The 17,941-nt window shown below is 38.5% G+C and overlaps 3 pseudogenes; all 3 read left to right on the top strand.

The window, feature by feature from the left end:
* The first annotated feature begins 3,839 nt into the window (after positions 1-3,839).
* LOC130553796 (tripartite motif-containing protein 16-like) lies at positions 3,840-8,604 on the top strand (annotated as a pseudogene).
* A 2,318-nt stretch (positions 8,605-10,922) lies between these two features.
* On the top strand, positions 10,923-13,228 carry LOC130553797 (stonustoxin subunit alpha-like; annotated as a pseudogene).
* Positions 13,229-13,943: 715 nt separating this feature from the next.
* Positions 13,944-17,941, top strand: part of LOC130553795 (tripartite motif-containing protein 16-like protein) — a 12,715-nt pseudogene continuing 8,717 nt past the window's right edge.

Here is a 17,941-nt window from a genome sequence, read left to right as displayed (position 1 = left end):
TCACATCGATTTGTAATAATAAACATTATCAATATTATTAACTTCAGTAGACATGCTATATTAAAGTAAATATGTTATATTAAAACAAGGTTAAGTAACGCTTTAAATACCTTCAGCGTGCCGCGACTCAGTGGTCTCTCGTGATCGTTGTGTCCTGTTGTGTGAATATGTAAACATGTAAATATAAAAACGTCTTCTTGTGGGTTTTTTTCTTGTGGCAGTTTCTAAGGCGTATTGCTGCCCTCCTCAGTTCATCTGAAAAACTTTTAGATCAAATCCTCCAAATAGAGACCAGCGTGAAGTAAAAAAACTTACAACAATCTCTGTTGTTTTAAATTCCTTGTTTTCAAGAATCGATTTTAAAGATGTAGTTGAGTTTCAAGCCTCCAACAGATCAGAAAACATGCGGATTCTTGCAGCACGATAAATTTCACACTCTATTATTACATTCTTCACAGATTCCTACTCTCCACACAAACAGCTGCCGTCTGGACGCTTGCCAACCATTGCCAGCCCAAAATTCAGTCCACAAAGCCCCAATCTAAATCTTGTGATGACCACTCTATCCCCTTCTCTAATCTTGTGCATGGTGTGTGAATTAATGTCGGCTGAATTAAAAAATAAATAAAAACGTCTAATGGCTGTTTGCAGCCACCTATTGTGTATGATGTGTAATGCAGGTAATGCGCAGGGAGCCAGAGCGCCTGACATCAAGTCAAATTTAAATGTGCTGGCTAAGGCTAATCGTAAATTCAGTAAGAATGTCATTCACGTCGGCACAAATGATGTTCGACTCCGTCAATCGGAGATCACAAAAGATAACATTAAAGAGGTGTGTGAGCTCGCAAGCATGATGTCAGACACTGTAATATTCTCTGGCCCCCTCACTGCTTATCGTGGTGATGAGATTTATAGCAGATTATCATCACTAAATGGCTGGTTGTCTGAGTGGTGCCTGCAGAATGATATAGTTTTTATAAATAACTGGAAGAGTTTTGAGGGCAGACCTGACCTGTTGAAACGAGATGGTCTCCATCCCTCCTGGGCTGGGACTTCCATCCTGTCTAGAAATATGGCAAAAAGTCTTAATGCTTAAGTCTTAAAGTCTAAAACTTGACTCGCTGGGGCCCAGGTCAGGGAGCAGACAGTATGGCTTAACCAACTGTCTGCTTGCCGTCTCATGTCGCAGAATACACTAAATGTACAACATGTAGTAATCCGTTCTCCCAAACATCACAAAATAGAGACTGTGTCTGTCCCCCGGATTAGCAAACATAAAATAATGCGTAAACCTCTTGAAAGTAATTTAATAAACGTTAAACAAACTAAACATGAACAAAATACAGATAATCAACTGTTACGACTCGGATTGCTAAATATTAGATCTCTCTCTAATAAAGCACTTTTTGTTAACGATATGATAACAGATCATAAAATAGACATGCAGAGTCCAGTACGGTGTACCACAGGGCTCAGTCTTAGGGCCTCTGCTCTTCGCATTATACATGCTACCTCTAGGAGATATAATAAAGCGACACGGAGTTAGCTTTCACTGTTATGCTGATGATACTCAACTTTATATTCCTCGAAGCCTCATGAAACACAGCAGTTCCATCGAATAATGGAATGCATAGTCGATATAAAAAACTGGATGAGTAACAACTTTTTATTACTGAACTCGGACAAAACGGAAGTGTTACTTATTGGACCGAAAACTGCTATAAGTAACAACCAAGAATACTGTTTAACTATTGACGGATGTTCCATAAAACCCTCGTCGTCAGCAAAGAATCTTGGCGTTCTATTCGATAGTAATCTGTCATTTGAGAGCCACGTCGCCAACACCTGTAAAATTGCGTTTTTCCATCTTAAGAATATATCTAAACTACGTCATATGCTGTCAATCTCAGATGCAGAGAAGTTAATTCATGCATTCATGACATCAAGACTAGATACTGTAATGCACTGTTAGGTGGTTGCCCTGCAGGCTTATTACAAAAACTCCAACTGGTCCAAAACGGGCAGCTCGAGTTCTTACACGTACAAAAAAGTATGAACATATTAGCCCGGTTCTGTCAACCTTGCACTGGTTACCTATAAAGCATCGCGTTAACTTTAAAATCTTGCTTATTACCTATAAAGCCTACATGGTTTAGCTCCTCAGTACTTGAATGAACTCCTTTTGTATTACAGTCCTTCACGTGCATTACGCTCTCAGGCGTCCTGTCAGTTGGTAATACCTAGAATTTCAAAATCAAGTGCAGGTGGTAGATCCTTTTCCTATCTAGGCCTAAACTTTGGAATAGTCTTCCCTGCACTGTCCGGGAGGCAGACACACTCTGTCAGTTTAAATCTAGACTAAAGACGCATCTTTTTAATCTTGCATACACTACTCTTCCATAATATAAATCTTCTGAGGGTTTAGGCTGCATTAGTTAGATCAACCGGAACCAAAAACACAACTGATGTACTTGTTGCATCAAAGAGTACAGAACAGTACTCTACTCTCAGCCAGTCTTGTCTCATTGTTCCAAGGTTACCACAGCGAGCAGGATGCAGTTCATGGCCTGACCTGATGGTAGAGCGGAGAATGGGAAGTGGGGACCTGACAAGAGCTGAGATGATAGAGCTGGATAAAGAAGGACGCGGTCTCTTGACATGTCTTCACCACAAAATTTCAAATGCTATTAGATTATTAATGATAATCTTAAACTATAATTTATTTTATTATTAAGTTTATTTATTTTATTTAGCCTTGTTGTGCAAGTTCTCTGGAGCTTGTGCAGAGGCAGCAGCTTTTGCCAGAGGGGAACTGGAATCCCCTGGTTGGGCCTGGGTTCTCCTGAGGTTTTTTTTCTCGATTAGAGTTTTGGGTTCCTCGCCACCGTTTGCATACTGTTTTTGCACTATCTGCCTGACCGGGGGGGCTGCTTTAGAATTTTAAAGTTTTACTTAATTAATATTGCATATAGGAATTTATAGTCTGTTATATTTGACCTGTGCTTCTCTCTCCTTTATCCTAAATGTGTGCTCTCACTGAGCGTGTGTGTGTGTGTGTGTCGTACTTGTCTGTGTACGTACGTGTGTGTGTGTGTGTGTGTGTGTGTGCGTGCGCATCCGTGTGTGTGTGTGTGTCTCTATGTCTATGTGTGTTAGTACGTGTGCATATTGTGTGTGTGGAGTGTTTTGTATATGTCTGTCTTCTGTGTTTTCAACCTTTTTTTGTTTTTGCAGGTACAACTTTAATTATTTTGCTTATAGTCAATATGTCTCATGTACAGCTGCTTTGTAACAATGAAAATTGTAAAAAGCGCTATATAAATAAAGTTGAGTTGAGAGTTGAGTGATTCTTCCGGGTTGTGAGCCGCCATTACAGAATAAAAGTCCCCAGCGTTTCAGGCTTGTTTAGATGTTTTTGTGGCTATTGTGTTTTTTTGCTGCACAACAAACTTACGTGTAGGAGTTTAAACTTTGTGAACTTATGTAGCTTCTAGGTATAAGTTATACACATGGCTAGAGAAAGGCATTTTTAACAGGTATTCAAAGTTTTAAAAACGTCTGTGTATTCGGACTTTAACTTTTCCTCCCACCTTTTTAACGTTCCATGAACTCATTTTTTGCAACATCTGTTAAATGTATGGCCAAATGGCTAATCAAGTTAGACAAGATATTTCATAAACGATCGCATGCAAAGTGAGGGGGTTTGCGAATATTGAAACTTTAGGGAAATTCAGTGGGCCTGGTCACACCTGCCACACCAGCTCTACCTGTTCACAGCAGTGTATCCTAAACATAGCTAGTATACACTCCTCGATCAGGGGAAACTGAAACTTAAGATTTTTTAGCTGTTGTACGTGTCTCTTTCAAGTTGCTGTGCATGCAGTAAAATGGCTGAAGTCTCTATGTCTGTGAGTTGGAAACATTTGTGCTGTTCAATCTGTTTGAATCTACTGAAAGATCCTGTGACCCTTCCATGCGAACACAATTGCTGTAGGAGCTGCATTACATGCCGCTGGGATCAAGATACTCAGACTGAAGTGTGGAGTTGCCCCCTGTGTAAACGGACCTTCTCTCCAATACCAGCGTTAGGACAGATTGTGGTGCTTGCTGAAATAGTGGAAAAACTGAATCGGGTGGAGGCGCATCAGTCAGAACTCTCTCATGCTGGACGTACAGATGTGGAGTGTAATGTCTGTATTGGGAGAAAACACAATGCTGTAAAGTCCTGTGTGTCATGTCTGTGTTCCTATTGTCAAGCTCACTTTGATCAACATGAGAATGTCTTCAGCGGTGAGAGACACAACATAATTGAAGTGAATGGACATGACTATGAGAGGTTCTGTCGTTTACATCATAAACCACTGGAAATGTATTGCTATTCTGACAAGAAGTTTATTTGCTATTTCTGTAAATGTTTTGAGCACAAAAATCATAATATTGTGACAGATGAAATGGAGCGTAAAAGGAAACAGGTATGCAAATACGTTCATTTACTTTATAGACCACTTTGCAGCACTTTTTTTTAAATCTCAGATAGGTTTAAATCTTAAAGCTATTCATTTACCATTTTACTTGGGTTATAAATATTCTGTTGATTGATTGTAGTTTGTTCAAACGTTTCATCTACTTGGAATTATAAGGTTTTATCTGACATTTTTGTCAAAATTGAGCTATTCACTTAACCTTATTCGGTGACAACTTATTTACATTATGTGATGTTTTTTTCTTTACGTTGTGTTCATTTTGGGACTAATTCATAATTTTGCACTTGACCTTTGCTGAATCTTTCTCGGGGTTATTATGTATTTTCCACAGAGAGACTTGATGCAAACCCAGAGAGGATTCCAGCAGAGAATCAAAACAAGACAGAAGAAAATTCTGGAGTTGAGAGAGGCTATGGAGTCGCTTAGTGTGAGTTGTAAGCCGGTTTAAGAAACCCTGTCAGAATCTCAGTGATTTTGGGGTATGTCAAGAAACACAGATTTAAGTGCAACAGGTTGACTAATGGACTGCTCTTCACAGGCAGCAGTGGAGGACAATGAGAAGATCTTTACCGATCTGATGCATTATGGAATTTCCTTAGAGGTGACACATCTGATCAGAGTTCAGGAAAAGGCAGCGGTGAGAGAAACTGAAGAGCTCTTAAAGCGCCTGGAGCAGGAGATTGATACTCTGAGGAAAAGAGATGTTGAAGTGGAGCAGCTTTTACACATAGAGGATCACATCACTTTCCTTTGCCGCAAGGTAAGGGGTTGGAAAGCGGCACACAGGTCTTAAAAAGGTCTTGTATGGGTGGGCGATTTTAGACGATTTTAATTTTTCATTCCTAAGTGGGCAATTATGTGTTTTACATTTAGTCATTTACAAATGAGGTAAACAATGGAAGCAATTGGAACAACATGAGGACAACAGAAAGCATAAGTGCAGTAATAACTGGTATCATATAGCCTTCCACAGTATACAAAGCAAAGGATTTTTTTAATGGATAGAAAGATTATAAAAGAAAAAAGTCACAATTAAAGGCAGGGTAACCGATTTTCGAATAACGCTTTAGACAACTGAGTCGTGCCGAGTACCAAAACAACCTTGTAGCCAATCAGCAGTAAGTTGCACGGTGCACAGGACGGACATTAGCCGAGCCGAGCGCTGACGAAAGTGAAAGATGGGGGTAGGGCTGTGTTTGTTTTGGTGATTTGAACATCAACAAAGGCTAAGAGAAATCGGACACCCCTCCTTTAATCGGTCAGGTGTTGATGGAAGAGATGTGTTTTCAGCCGATTCTTAAAGATGGCTACAGAATCTGCTGATCTTGTAGCAGCGGGCAGATCATTCCACAAATGTGGAACAGATCCAGAGAAGCCTATATGTGAGAGTGATGTTTTCCCTTTTTGGGATGGCACTACAATACTTTCGTTTGCAGAGCGTAGGGATCTGGCAGGTACATAAGTCTGCATTAGCAAGTGAAGATATTGGGGTGCCGAACCAGTGGTGGTCTTGTAGGCCAAGAGCAAAGCTTTGAATTTGATGCGAGCGACTATAGGGAGCCAATGTAACTTAATGAAGATGAGTGGTTATTGAGATTGGAATTCTGGTCAGGTTGCGTTATGTAAACCTGAATAATGAAAAGTATGATATACATGGGTGTAAAGGGACAGTTACCCAAAAATGGAAGTTTTGTCATTTACTTAGTCATTCCAAGCTTGTATGACTTTCTTGCTTCTGCAGAACACAAACGAAGATATTTTGAAGACCGTTGGTACCCAAACATTAGGGGCCCATTGACTTCCATTGAGTAGAACCAAAATATCTGCTTTTGCGTTCCACAGAAAAAAAAGAGTCTTATACAGGTTTTGAATGACATAAGGAATTTTTATTTTTGAGTGAACTATCCTTTAAGGACCCTACTACAGCACTTGAACATTGTTTTTTCCTCCTGTATTTGTTCTGTGTGTATAGAGATTCCAGTTTTTGTTTGAGCCTTCTCTCCTCTATTTGGATGATGTCGAAAAACAATTGGTCACTAAGATGAACGGTCTGACTGGTTTATACAGAGACGAAATAGAAAATGTATCTAGTAGAGGTAAAGTAATGAATATTAAGGCCTCATGTCATCTAAAATAACTTCCGTGTTTGCCATGCTGGTCATCCAAGACTACCGCCTGATTTACCTGAATGGGGCAATTTCACAATAAAAAAAATAAAAATAACATATTTCTGACCACTATTCAAACCTGACATTAACTGTACTATAAATTGTTTCTTCAATTTAAAACACTTTTTTTTAACAAAAATCCCCGCCCCAAGAGAATCATCAGACTGTATGCTTGATGGTTGGCTCTTTTTACCGGAAGACAGGACTTCCTTAATCAGAGTTGGTGGCCATATTGACTATTGCATTTTTCCCCATTCAAAGTAATAGCAGGGCATCTTGTTAATATCTATTATCTTTGTCTAAAGTGAATGTGCTAAATTAATCTATAAATGGTACTTTGAAATACCCTTCTTAATCCCTTTTTAAGACTTCTTAATCCTAATAAATGTTAAGGTCACTTGACCATGTGTAATTTAGCATATACCAGGTTTAAATATGGCCTTTACAGTAAAATCTATTTTTAAAATATGATGTACTCACAATGCATTATACATAAATACATTACTGATTTAAGATCTGTTTTTTTAAATAGCAAGAAGCATCAGGATCCCTGGACCTAAAACCCGACAGGAGTTCCTACAATGTAAGTTGTACACAGTGAGAGAGAGAAAGAGACATACAGTGAAAAGGGGGGAGAGAGAGAGAGAGAGAGAGAGAGAGTGAGAGTGAGAGTGAGAGTGAGAGTGAGAGTGAGAGTGAGAGAGAGAGTGAGAGTGAGAGTGAGAGTGAGAGTGAGAGTGAGAGTGAGAGTGAGAGTGAGAGTGAGAGTGAGAGTGAGCGTGAGCGTGAGCGTGAGAGAGAGAGAGATTTCCTGTTACAGACCCTATTATGGTAGTTTTATTATTATTTGAAAATCAAATAAAAAATAAGAAATTCTCAAAATTAGGTGTTTATAAGAATCAACAATAAAATAAAATAGAATAAAATGAATGAATGATAAAAATACAGCACTGTTGCATAAAATTGGCGTATTGTGTTTATCTGTGACAATATTTAAAATTGGGAAACAAATACATTTTATCAGTGATTGGAATTCAGATTTTATTGATAGAAACTGCCTAATTCTCCTGGTATATCTTGCAAATATATCAAATAAAAGTTACCCATTCGACCAAACTTGTTGCACTTCTGAATACGTTATAGGCATAAACATATTAATTTCATATGTAAAAGTATAACAGAAACTCATTTTACTTTTTGATATTCCCAATATTATTTAATATTGTTTAAAGTTTCATAATATTCCGTGTGGTCCTGTTTCATATTTCCATCAGATTCTTTTCATTTTACTGTGGATATGAACACTGTGAATGAGCAGCTCCAAGTCTCCGAGGAAAACCGAGTGATTACTAACACTGACCGTGCCCAGCAGTATCCCGATCATCTGGACAGATTCGATTACGCTCAGGTGTTGTGTAGAGAGAGTGTGTGTGGACGCTCTTACTGGGAGGTTGAATGGAGTGTTTATTCTGTAGAAATTGCAGTGTCATATAAGAGCTTCAGCAGCATGGGTAGAGGTGGTGAGTGCAGATTTGGGTTTAATGATCAGTCGTGGAAATGTTCATGTTCTCCCTAGTTACTCATTCTGGCACGATTATAAACAGACTGAACTCACAGTAGTGTCCAGTTCTTCTAGAATAGGAGTGTTTGTGGATCACAGTGCAGGAATTCTGTCCTTCTACAGCGTCTCTGACACAATGACCCTCATCCACAGAGTCCACACCACATTCACTCAACCTCTCTATCCTGGGTTTGGGGTTTATTCAGAATCAGCTGTAAAACTGTGTGATGTAACAATCTAGAGGATGTCTGTATTTTACAGATAATGTGATTTGACAGTTTTGATCGAATCAAAGTTTTGATGTTAAAATGAACAGTAAAACATTCAGCCCTGTTACTCAATGTAATTATTATTGGTGGTAACGACCCAAATATAAAAATACTTTGCTATATACTCTATTTCACTAAAATCCCTACTACAGTGTTTTATAACCTTAACATAGTAAATATTAAAGCAGTGTTTGCGATTTAATAATTTACTTTACTATTGTTAATACTACAGAAAAAAACTGTAAATTAGTAAAGTAATTACTACAGTACTACTAGTAGTAATTAGTAAAGTATACTACATTATACTAAAATGTACTACCATTTACTGTAGTAAATACTAAAATATGCTGCAGTTTTTTTATCACCGTTTCAATCATTTTGCTGTGTATGTTGTTTTTGATAACAAGATTCATGACTAACAGTTAAAGTCTTAAAGTTATATGCAACCCTTTATCAAATATACTGTAATATCACAATTGTGCATCTTAAGATTTACATTTAGGCATCTTGAAGCCGTTGACATGAACTTTATATTCACTTTAACTCTTTTAAGCATTTGTTCACTTTGTGAATTCATTTTACTTCTAAAAAAGATGCTGCAAAAGGTTCAGCAATGCCATTGAAAAAACGGTAACCCCCCAAAAACATGAACATACCAGAAACTCTTTTAAATACAAAAAGAGTATTAAACATGAACAAATATCCCCGTTTCATCATTTTGATAAAAGATGTATAAAATAACATTTTTTTGCAACTTTTACTCTCCCTATTCAGCCCCGTGCAAAGCGGGAAGTGGAAATCCTGTTCCTAGTTTCTATAACACTACTTTAATACAACTAAATTAATTTATCTCAACTCAAATGGATTAAGTAAAGTGGTTCAAAATAATTGTGTTGTGTCAACTTGATTTATTTAAGGAAATTGAACAATCATCAAATATTATTTTGTTCTACTTGATTGAAACATGTTAATTTAAAATGTAAACATTTAGTTAAGCCAAAGCATTACTGTTTTTAGTCCGTTTAACACAATGCAATTGTGTTTGAACATAAAACCTAATACAATGGTCTTAAAACAAAATGAATTGTTTAAAAAAAGCGAACAGTATCGTAATTTTTTATTTTTTTTTGAGTGTATTTATCCCACAATCTGTAATTCGATTGCACCGGTTTATAACAGGGAGTAAAGAAAGAAGTGGTTGATTTTAAATGTTTTAAATGTCTATTCTCCTACAGGCATTTTAATGACTAAAGATTGTTAGAAATGAATATCTTCTATGGTTAATCTATACTCTGTTAAAGCAATATTCTTTATCTATTCAGCCTGCCAGTCTTTTACAACTTCTAAATATTTCTTTATAATCAGTGCATTTCTGAAAAATGACAACTTCCTTATTAGAGGCTGACCGTAAGACGTATGATGGATAACATCTTTGTTTTCTTCTAAACTTGACGACCTCAGTTTTGCTTTTACATTGTCAACCAAAAAGTCTGAATAAATTTTAAAGTACAGTATTTTTAAAGTACAGAAAGAACATTTAGGACTCTGAAATCGAAACCTTTTTGGTGACCTTGTTGACTTTTTAATGTGCAGTAATATACAGTACAGTCACACCTTACTGACACCTTGTGTACTAAAGGAGACTTAAGTTCTGTTCTCGATCTGTCGTCTTCTGTGTCTCAGTGTGAGTAAAATGGCAGAATCCCTTCTTTCACAGGATGAGTTCACCTGTTCAATCTGTCTGGATCTACTGAAGGATCCAGTGACCATTCCCTGTGGACACAGTTACTGTATGAGCTGTATTACAGACTGCTGGAATCAGGATAATGGGAATAGACTTTACCGCTGTCCTCAGTGCAGTCAGACCTTCACTCCAAGACCTGCTTTAAATAAGAACGTGGTGATTGCAGAAACGTTGGCGAACCTGAACAGAACACAACGCCAAACTGCTGATGTTTCTGTAAAGTATCTGTATGCTGTGCATGAGAGATGATGAGCACAAAAAACATGATGTGGCAACTGTAGCACGGATAGTGACAGGTATGCATTTAAAATACATGACAGTACATCACAAAGCCCAGATAATTCATTTGAAAATATTTTTTAATGCACGATTTAGATGCATGAATTTAGTGTATAGATTTTACAACCATGAAAAATTGTTGCTGCTTCAGTTATTTTTTTTTTCTTATCCGTAGAGATCGTCCTTTCCACCTGTTCCTCCTGGATCTTCAGACATTTTCAGACTATATGTTGGTTCGCCCTTTGTCTGATTCTGTGAGAAAATCTTTCTCTAAAAAAACTGTTTGGCCAACTGCTTCTAATTTGAAGTATCAAATATAAAAATATTGTATATTTTATACAGTATACTGTATATATTTTTTTCTGTTGTTCGTAGAATTCCTCGACTCTTTCTGTCCCTCGTTGATCAACAGACTTTTTGAGCCCTAATGTCGGTTCTTGTCCTACTGTGAGTAAATCTGTCTCTAAGAAACTGAAGAAAAAAATGGATGATTTTCTTAATTTGGAAATGGTGGCTGTATCTGGTCAAAGTAAGCATTCATTCATATTCTTTAAGAATAAATTATGAAACATACTCATTTTATTATATAATATAATGAAACATGCAAATAACACTAAAATATTTTTCTTTAGTAATATGCTACAAAAATAATATTACTGATGGACCCAAGAACAGTAATCAGGTCTTACAGTGTACGTCACTATATACACACATGTACGCACACTTTTGTTTTACAATAGATTACTTTGCAAGTTGTAAACTTTTCTTTATTTTCTTTTTTTTTTTTTTTATTTCTCATTTTTTTTTTTATATATTTTTTATATATTTTTTTTTAACATTTTGATTTGGTCACAAATGCTCTGTTGGTTGTATTTTGTCTTCCAAAGTTTTCTATAAGGGCAACTCATCAAAATCCATTGTTTTGAAACCAAACTAATCATATTGATGTAAATCATCTTTTTAATTCAGTCGCACTTTGATTACAAAAAGATATAAATATAAGATAAAGATATAGGCTAGATAGTGCAATATATGTGTCTCATTCTAATGCAACATCCACTGGAAGGGACAGTTGAACCAAAATGTATTTTTTTAATCATCCTTTGTTAAAAACACAAACAATATTCTGAAGAACGTTGGTAACCAAACAGCACTAGTACTCTGACGTTCATTTGTCATGATCCCGGTCTGGTCTTGGTGCTATCTGACACGGGGGTGTGTTTTGTTTTTTGTCGAGCGCGTGCGCTTCCTTGTTTTGACAGGTTCCAACGCGTTCGGTGTCTACGTCACTTGCCCCGCCCTCGTGTTTCCCCATTAGGGATTTTCCCTCACCGGTGTTTCGTCACGCTTGCACCTGTAGCCCATTGCCCCTGTTAGACTTGCTCGTTCCCGTTATTACTCCACACCTGTGTCCCATCCTTACTTAGTTTTTTCTCTTTATTACCCCTCTCGTTTTCTTGTTCTTTGTCTGACCGTTGCATGTTTTGTGCCAGTGCAGACTGACCTAGGTCTAGTGAGTCCAGCCTAGAAAAAACTTACCTTAGCCCTTGTCTTGCCTTAGCTTTCTTGTTGTTTTACAGAGGTTCCAGCTCTTCTAATATATCCTGCTGCCTTGTCTCATCACCTCTGTTTTACTTCCCCTCTCCAGTTCCCGCTGGCGTCCCGGACTGCTCTCATCACCCTCTGCAGACACTTTGCACACGACCATTGGACGGCACCGTTCGAACTCGGTTTCTCTCACACCGGGGGTTACAGGTTGAGAAGGCTCCCCGCTGTCAACTCTCCACGGACGCTCCTGCGGAGGTTGTGGGACTTTGTACCTCAGACTTTTTCTCCCCTGCGGACGCTTATTTCCCGCCGCGTAGGCTACTGGATTACAGTGGTGCCCGTGTTTTGGACTGTGTATTATTCATTCAATAAACATTGTGTTTTACCCCGCACTTGAGTCTTCCCTAGTCGACATGACATCATTTTATCGACACTTAAACATTGAGACATTTCTCAAAATATCTTTTGTGTTTCACATAGGAGAGTCATAAACAGGTTTTAATGACATGAGGGTGAATAAATGATGACAGACATTTTTTGGGGGGGTGAATTATCACTTTAAATAAACAAAATTGCACTTTAGGATCAAACTTGTTTACTTAATACTATTAAATACTGTGCTTTATCTTCACCAGATTTGCATGTGCTGTCAATGGATTCCAACACAAATAATGAAATCCTTCATCTATCTGATGGGAACCGAGTGGCTGCTAACACTGGTAGAGGTCAGCAGTATCCTGATCATCCAGAGAGATTTAACTCTTGGCCTCAGGTGTTGTGTAGAGAGAGTGTGTGTGGACGCTGTTACTGGAAAGTCGAGTGGAGTGGAGATTCAGGGGTGGAAATGTCAGTGTCATATAAGAGCATCAGCAGAAAAGGATGGGGTGAGGAGTGTAAATTTGGATGTAATGATCAGTCCTGGAGTTTGCACTGCTCTCCGTCCAAATTCTCATTTTGTGAACGAAGAGATTAAACTCGACGTAAACTACAGGTCTTCTAGAATAGGGGTGTATGTGTATTATAATGCAGGAATTGTGCAGTTCTTTAAAATCTTGGACAAAATGAAACTCATCTACATATTCCAGACAAAATTTACTCAACCTCTCTTTCCTGGATTCAGGATTTATTTTGGTTCGACAGTGAAGTTGTGTGATCCAGCTACATACTGTAGATAATTTTGAGATTTTACCAATATTATAAATAACATCTTTAGGCAACAAATATTTTAATCAAATATAATGAATCACTACAAGTAACAACACTATACAAATAAAGATTATGAGACAATGTCGGATTCAGTTATATTAATGTATATTCTAACATACAAGACTATAAATTATAGATAACAATGAAAATGAAAAGTAAGGTATGAGTGGAAAAAAGTGCCAGTTGTGTGGATCCATAGTGCTTAAACTTGTGTTTGACATCATTTCTATAGTGCAATAATGAAAGTGACTAGTGACTCATGTTTTCAGTCGCTAAATGTCAAAAATATTTAATGGACTATACAATTTGATAGCTAGCAGCTACACATTTTGTTATGGATTTTACAAAAAATCTTTATATAAAATATATATTGACTATTACAAAATAAACATGTTTATTAAATAATTGGAAAAACTGCTTTAAATGACCTGCTTTAATTTACTTTTAAATAATTGACAACTGTTTCAGCTTGTGTGTGCACATGTGGACATCTTTTAAACATGAAATGGCTGGATTTTATGGCCATGTCTTTAAAGTGAAATAGATTTTTGGAAATAGATTCATATTTGGAGAAAGTGAAACTATAATGTTGTTTTGTCATGACTGCTTTGTCACGAGACACACCTTTTTTGCACACGTCTCTTACACAAAGAACCAGGAAACAATATCAGTTAGAAAACGAAACTTAACATTAAGCTGTTCTTTGTCTGCATGTGCACATGCGGTAATATGGCAGAAGCCAGTATTTCAGTGTTTCAGGATCAGTTCAGCTGTTCAATCTGTCTGGATCTACTGAAGGATCCGGTGACTATTAACTGTGGACACAGTTACTGTGTGAGCTGTATTACAGACTGCTGGAATCAGGAGGATGAGAAGAGAGTTTATAGCTGCCCTCAGTGCAGACAGACCTTCACTCCAAGACCTGCTTTGGTTAAAAACATCATGCTGGCTGACGTAGTGGAGAAACTGAAGATGACAAGACTTCTGAAAACGGACCAACATGCTCCCAGTTATGCTGGACCTGAAGATGTGGAGTGTGACGTCTGTACTGGGAGAAAACACAAAGCTGTCAAGTCATGTCTGGTGTGTTTTGAATCTTACTGTCAAACTCACTTTGAACGACATGAGGAATTTCGCTCAGGTAAACGACACAAAGTGATCGATGCCACTGGAAAACTCAAGCAGATGATCTGCTCTCAACATGACAAACAACTAGAAATCTACTGTCGTACTGACCATCAATGCATTTGTTATCTGTGTACGATGGATGAACATAGAAATCATGACACTGTTGCAGCTGTATTAGAGAGGAGAGAGAAAGAGGTATGACACACACACACACACACACGCAGGCACACACCTTCATGCTAATGCTGAGAATTACAGTAAATAATAATATAATTATAAAAGTATTGTGTAATTTTAAATGTCAATGTTAGAATGATTCATTCTTTCTGAAACCAAATGTGTCCTGTTACAGACATAAGGTGAGTAGTAGTCATATCAGTCTGATCTTAAAGGGGTCATATGACACGGCTAAACAAATATTATGGTTTGTTTTAGATGTAATGTAATGTGTATACATGATTTAAGGTTCATAAACGCTGTATTTTCCACATACCGTGCATGTTTGTATTTCCTCTTTGCCCCGCCTCTCTGAAACGTGCTGATTTTCTACAAAGCTCATCACTCTGAAAAGCAAGGTGTGCTATGATTGGCCAGTTAACCAGTGCGTAGTGATTGGTCGAATACTGCAAGCGTTTCACGGAAATGTAACGCCTCTTACCATATTCGGAACATCATGTTCGCACACAATTCTCCTGACAGGTGATCAAATGTCATCGGTACTTCCTTATATCAATTCGAGCCCGAATCTGATACGGAAAATGAAGATGATCAAGCCGATACATCAACTTTGCCAGCGCGACTTGAGCACGATGTAAAGTATTGGTAAGGTTTTATTAAAAAAATATTATATTAAATAGTTAAAAACGTCTCGGTTACGTTTGTAACCTCGGTTCCCTGATGGAGGGAACGAGACGTTGTGTCGAACCGACAGATGGGGTTCGTCCTTGAGAACCAATCGCTTCCGACTTCTCTAGAAAAGGCCAATGAAAATTGGCGAATGAAATTTGCATGCTGGACTCCGCCCCCGGATATCCGGGTATAAAAGGGAGACGGCATGCCTCATTCATTCACCTTAGTTCTCTGTGTTCCTGTCCATGCCTAGTTCGTGACCTGTGAGTTTTGTGTGTTTGCTTTAGTTTTATCCTGCCTTGTTTGTATTAAGACGTTGTGTCGTGTTTTTCAGTTAGGGTTTTACTGTTCTTGTTTTTGTTTTGCCCCCTCGTGGGAAGTCTTTGTTTTCTGTTTGTTTCTTAGTTTAGTTCCTGTTTGATACCCCCTCGTGGGTTTTTCCTTTGTTTTGTTCATTTAATAAAGTCATTGGTTAACCCCTTCACTGCCGTTGCCTGCATTTGGGTTCTTCTGCCACGATCACGACACCACCCAAAAATGAAAATTCTGTCATCATTAACTCACACCCAGTTGTTTCAAACCTGTAAACATTTCTTTATTCTGATGAACACAAAGGAAGATATTTGGAATAATGTTAGCAACTGACATTTCTGTGACATCATTGGCTACCGTAATAGGAAAATTCATTTGATCTTTTTTGTTCTGTTGAACACAAAATGAGATATTTTAATTTTTCCTACTATGGTAGTCAGTGATGTCACAGAAATCTCAGTATCCCTTTAAATGATCTTGACTGTGCTGTGATTTGGACTTTACAAAGGGCAACTATCAGCACAGCATATGTTCATTTAAAAGGATCGTTCTTTGTTTTAAGTGTACATGTTTATTTTTTATAGTGGACAGTACTTGTATGATGTCTAGCCTATATGTTTGTCTTATTACTATACACTTTTACCCACAAATTAGACTTTCACAGTTATCAATCCCGATATTATTTACAGCACATACAGTAGGTACTCAACCAGAATGAGCCTTCCACCGTCTCCATCTCCACGGCGGTACCTCTTTAATGTGTGTTGACTCTTGTTTACCGCTGAGTGGCAGTCTACTCACAGATCTTCATTCAGCGCGAGTTGACGCGTCAAACTCATTGCCTCACTCAGCAGACGTGCAAGAGTTAAGACGTTTATGCGTAAAAGACAAAAAAAATTTGCTCTATGCATTCAATCAATGCTTTATTCGGTTTGAATCAATTTCAATACGTTTTCATTTTTCATTTAATGCTGGGTTGAAGGCAGAGCTTTAAGGCTTTAATGCCGACGCTCATCAGACCCCAGAAAAAGTGTTGGTTGATATAGACAGCAGGACGGTGGCCATGGAAGTCGGAATCCGCTAAGGAGTGTGTAACAACTCACCTGCCGAATCAACTAGCCCTGAAAATGGATGGCGCTGGAGCGTCGGGCCCATACCCGGCCATCGCGGCGACGCCGACGCCCCCCCCCGCCTGGGGGGGACGAGATAAGCCGCGATGCGTAGGAGGGCCGCCGCGGTGGCGTGGAAGCCTAGGGAGCGGGCCCGGGTGGAGCCGCCGCGGGTGCCGATCTTTGTGGTAATAGCAAATATTCAAACGAGAGCTTTGAAGGCCGAAGTGGAGAAGGGTTCTATGTGAACAGCAGTTTGACATAACATGGGTCGAGTTTTATTTAACGCTTCTTTATATCATCATGAATGCAAATGTTGACTTACTTAAATGTAAGCTCTACGGTTATATTCTCCTTTGGGTTAAAAGAAGTTACGCTGTTTTGTTATCAGTACAAGTGAGGCGAGTCGCAGATATTAGATAATATAAGTTAGGTGGTGAATATAGTGGATTTGTCACGGAGACAGCCCTCACAACATAAGAGGATATGTGAATAATGTTTATTTAACTAATGTAAAAATTGACATGCATTTTATTTTTAACAGGTAGGAGAACTTGAAAGGCAAACAAAGTGAAAGTGCTGGTGATGCATAATCCCACAGCTGAGCAGGACTTGTATGTCAATTGAAATTGATGTTAAGAATAAGAAAATTGCTTTGAATGTATATTTTGACATTCAGTGAAGACATTGGTTTGTTTTTAAATAGAAAATGTTCAAGAATTTGTAATGTGAGCAATAGTTGTACTTGAACTTGAATAGAAGGGTTCTGGTTTGGTCTTAGCGGGCGGATTTTCGGAGTTCTTCCTATCGGTGAGACCATGTTGGTTATCTCTATCTTCGCGGTAGGAAGTGGTCTCTGTAGCGCATCCCCACTTGAGGAAGTAGCGCTTACCCAGTGCCTTACGGTTCCGGGCGGCTTCTCGCTGTTAGAGAAACAAGGCCGCCGCCTGTGAGGCCGAAGGTAGGGGCCTTCCCACTTTCAAGAAAGCTCTGGGACCCCCTACCTACCCACTGGTAGGTTACAATTTCGCGGTAGCGTTCACGGCTGACACGCCCAGGCCTGTCACCGTCGCTTCGTTGAGATTGTGACAGGGCACCGTGTTATGGCGTTTTCCATTGGAACCCCATCTGTCGGTTCGACACAACGTCGAGAGACCGACAGAAAGGGAACGTCTCGGTTACGTTTGTAACCTCGGTTCCCTGATGGAGGGAACGAGACGTTGTGTCCTCTTGCCACAACACGTGCTGTCCACTGCAGCAGTCGTGAGAGGTCTCAGGCTCCTC

This window comes from Triplophysa rosa, linkage group LG5 (assembly GCF_024868665.1).
Source record: "Triplophysa rosa linkage group LG5, Trosa_1v2, whole genome shotgun sequence".
In the NCBI taxonomy this organism is placed as follows: Eukaryota; Metazoa; Chordata; class Actinopteri; order Cypriniformes; family Nemacheilidae; genus Triplophysa; species Triplophysa rosa.
Note: the sequence above shows the minus strand (reverse complement) of the source record. Positions and strands in the feature narration are given on the sequence as shown.